The sequence below is a fragment of the Octodon degus genome, unplaced genomic scaffold (assembly GCF_000260255.1).
Source record: "Octodon degus isolate 3935 unplaced genomic scaffold, OctDeg1.0 scaffold00293, whole genome shotgun sequence".
In the NCBI taxonomy this organism is placed as follows: Eukaryota; Metazoa; Chordata; class Mammalia; order Rodentia; family Octodontidae; genus Octodon; species Octodon degus.
Genome location: NW_004524869.1, coordinates 1,996,035 through 2,000,169, shown reverse-complemented (window position 1 = coordinate 2,000,169; position 4,135 = coordinate 1,996,035). Strand labels below are relative to the sequence as shown.

The window sequence follows — 4,135 nt, the reverse complement described above, 5'->3', positions numbered from 1 at the left end:
GAAAACCACCCTTACAACACAGGATGATTTTATTTTTTACGCAGGAACTAGAAGACTTAAGCTGCCAATTGGGTGCTGAATGGCATAGCAATATCCCCAGTTATGCCATGAATTCATAGGGAACAGGTTCCAACAACTCGGGTTCCTTCCCATTGGTCCTCACAAAGTGTGCTTCCCTGAGAGGGGCAGGCTGGAGCTCCAGTTGAGCCCAGGTACTTTTCTCTTTGGCTTCCTTCTTTTTCTGATCATTATCCTTGGCACGTTTCAGGAAACTATCATGGCTTTTTGAGAGTTTAATGTGCTCAATACGCACATTAACCCTCTTGGCAAGTATCTTGCCCTTAACTTGCTCATTTACAACAATGCCAACAGCATGCTGGGTAACATTGTAGACTTTTCCCGTTTTGCCATGGTAACATTTATGAGGCATGCCTTTTTGCACAGCACCCATTCCCTTGATGTCTACAATATCATCGTTTTTGTAGATTCACATAGATGTGGCCAAAGGAACAACCCCATGTTTTCTAAAAGGCCTGGAAAATGTATACTGGGTTCCCCTCCTCTTGCCCTTTGTGTTAATTTAAATAAATATTTTTAAATAAATAAATAAATAAATAAATAAATAAATAAATAAATGCAGTCAGAGCTAAAATTTGTCTTTTAAGGAAAGGCAAATGGAGATAGAATGTATGGAGCTTCTGGAAACAAAATTATGTAAGGTACATGATAAGAAAGAAGCAGGAGGAGACCTTAAAAAAAGAAAATGGTGGTAGTGGCTAGCATACAGGACTCCACCTGAACAGAAATATTAGACGCACACTGTACATAGAAACTTTCATGGTAATTTCTGAAAGCCACACAGAAAACTGGACTCAATGTACTGGGAAATAGGAAGCCATTAAATGTTAAAAGAAAATGACATAAAAACATCAAGATTTTTTTTTAAATAGGATTGATTAAAGCTGTGCTGGATTAAAGACATCTATTTGAAATAACCAGACATGAAAAGACAACAGTAATGGAGAGAGAAAGAAAGCTAAGGAAAAGGGAATTTTGTGACTGTTGATTTGATATAAACCAAAACCTCATTATGAGATTTGAGCTCCCTGGGCAATTATAGTGGTGGGCTTAGCGTAAGGGACACGTTTGGAAAAGAGATGGATCTGGACATTATGAATTCACTATAGTTCATTATTTCTTCACTGTAACCCTCTACCTATTATTCTTTATTTGACTATCTTCTGATGACTTTCTCTAAGGACCCTCTATGTCTTAGAGGAAAGAGTCTCTTGGATATATTTTCTGTAAATTAAGCCTTAAATCCTCACAAAAATTTTCTTTGTAAATTCAGAGCCTCTTTCAGTGAATTAGTTTCATTCTGCATGTGAAAAAATCCTTTGGGGATTCTTCCCATATCAATGCACAGCTCATGTACAATATGAATTTTCACAAAGTTGATTTCTTAAATATTTATTGAGTGCATACAGAGTGTTTTGGGTTGACTCATAGCATTTCTTTTAATACAACAGAAGCCAGTCTTATAGTGGTGACTTACTTTCCTTTCTAGTTTTTTCTTATGATCAGTCATTGAAAGATCTTTGTTCATAGTGAAAAACTGAACCTAAACCCAGATCTTACCTGAATTTATGGTAAAAATTAAGAAGGTATAGCTGAAAAAAATCAATTTTGTTTGTTATTAAGGATTCACATTAACCAAAACTTTTTCACACTGACAACAGAGGAATCTATTTGAAGGATTATCTTGAAGTCCTTCTCCCTTGAGACAGCTGCATAAGGAGTTTACAGCTGGGTTATTACAATGGAGCTGTGGCCCCATAAATCACAGCATTTGCATCACATGATGGCACTAAGCCTTTCTTTTATCATCTCCACATAAATCTACTTTGGTCTCCTTTATAGACTATAGTTCAGTGGGTGTAGCCTTTTGTTTGTTTTTCTATTCATGTCATAAAGACAGACATCATTATTTTGGGGATTTTTGTTGTTTTTTTATGTATTTTAGAGAAGAGTCTTACAGGGTGTTCAGAGTCTCACCACTAGATTGGACTCATAGTGATTCTTCTGTTTACAGCCTCCCAAGAGCTGGGTTCTACCAGCCCAGTCTCAATTGCCATCGCAGCATGCCCCGGCCCCTTCACCTGCTTGCAGGCTCTTTAATATGCTGAGCTATTTGGCCAGCCCAAGACAACATCATTTTGACAACTTCACTTCCTTACTACAAGTGATTTCTTTGGTTTTGCTCACATATGAAGGCCATATGAGGTCACTCTAGGGTAGCAGGAGGACTAGGTACTCATTGCTCCTTCTCTTCCCTTCAAATTTTACAGCATATTCAATCTATACTGGAAAGCATACTGTTTCATTTGGAACACTTTTTTCTTAAAAAATATTTGAGGACATATTCTGGTAAGTACATTTTTATTTCTAATGCCTTATCACAAACCCTTATACACCAGATTATTTCTAAGTAGGTACCTAATGACTTTTACTAAGTGATACAATTTTAAAATATTTAAAACTTCTCAAAAACACATATACATATTTAGTTGAATTATTCACTAATTCAAAATAAAACTTCCCACATTAGTAGCAATTAATGAAGTTTGTTCTAATTTGAGAGAGAATATGATCTTTAATTTCCTCTTGTATTGGAAAAATTAAAAATAAGATCCATAATTAAGGTTACATTCTAAAATGCTGTGTTTAGTAGTTGCAGCACAAAAAAATATTTCAAGAATTATCAGAAAGAGATAAGCAAATGGTAATGTAACTTACTTAGGTAATTTTATGTATGTATATAAGTATCTTAGAAAACCAGTGAATAATTAATAAATCAAAAATAATTATTTAATATACATACACTTTAAAAATACTGAAATCACTTGTAAATTGCCACTATGTCATTGAGAAAATGAAAAAGACAAAACAATAGGGAAAAAATAACAGACCAAGGCTATGACATGATGAGAAGAGTGGGCAAGAAGACACCCACGGCGAAAGGGAAGGGAAGCCATGTTCCAAGGGAATTCAAGCCCAGTTGGTCATGAGGGACAAGACTAGGAATCTTGGCTGCTGCTAAACCTTCGTCAGCGTGGCCTGTTCTTCCTGTGGACTGTGTCTTTAGCAAATATTTACCATTTGTTTTCTATCATTTGAAGTAAATAGTTTCATTATTGTTCTCCTTTGTCTAATTACTGTTTAGCTTTCCTCCCTGCAGGTGCTCTGTTCTTAGTGATCTAATCCTGAAAAGTGAGAAACTACTTGATATTTCAAAAAGCAAGAAGAAATATCCCTTGACTTGTAAATTACAATAGAGAACACACCATTTGCTAAGATAATGACTGTGTCCTTACTGTAATGCGGTACACAAATGTTTATACAGTGTACATATGTTCACCTCACATGCACACTGCTAAGATATAATTCTTCTGGAAAAGCTGCAAACATCTATAGAATTTATGAAAATTTATCTCTACCTTTTCATAATTCAGAATGTGTTCTCACACTCTAAGTTAAGAATAATACTTCACTTTGGGATAATCTCAACAAATGAGTTCAAAGGTAAAAAAATAAACATTTTTGCCTTATTTATTTATTCAGTTATTTATGTATTTATTTATTTGGTACAGAGTTTTTCTATGTAGCTCAGATTCAGTGAACTTCCTGTCTCAGCCTCCCAACTGCTGGAATTACAGGTGTGCACTACCACGCCCTGTTTCAATATAAATATTTTTTTTTTACTTTTTAAAAACTTTTTTCCATAATTTTATTGAGAAACAAATAGCAATAAGACAATTTCATACCATATTGCTAGGACAGTTTCAATAATTAATACATTGCATAAATTCTTCCTAGTGGTTAATTGCTGTACAATATGCGGACTTGATATCCTATTTACAAACACCATTAGAACAAATCCCTCTATTCACTAAGAGAATGTAACTATATATCTATCCTAACCACATTTAATACACAGATACAAAATGGACATTCATCTGTATCCCCTTTTTTTTTGTTAAGTTCCATCATTTAAATATTATAGGTGTGTAAACTCAGCAAAATATTCTAAAAGAGTTCAGTAGTCCATAATAGTATTGGGTCTTCCGCTTCACTG

General features: G+C 34.6%; 1 pseudogene; it reads right to left on the bottom strand.

Annotated features, from left to right (window-relative positions):
• Positions 1–100: 100 nt before the first annotated feature.
• Positions 101–571, bottom strand: LOC105741105 (annotated as a pseudogene).
• Between the last annotated feature and the right edge of the window lie 3,564 nt (positions 572–4,135).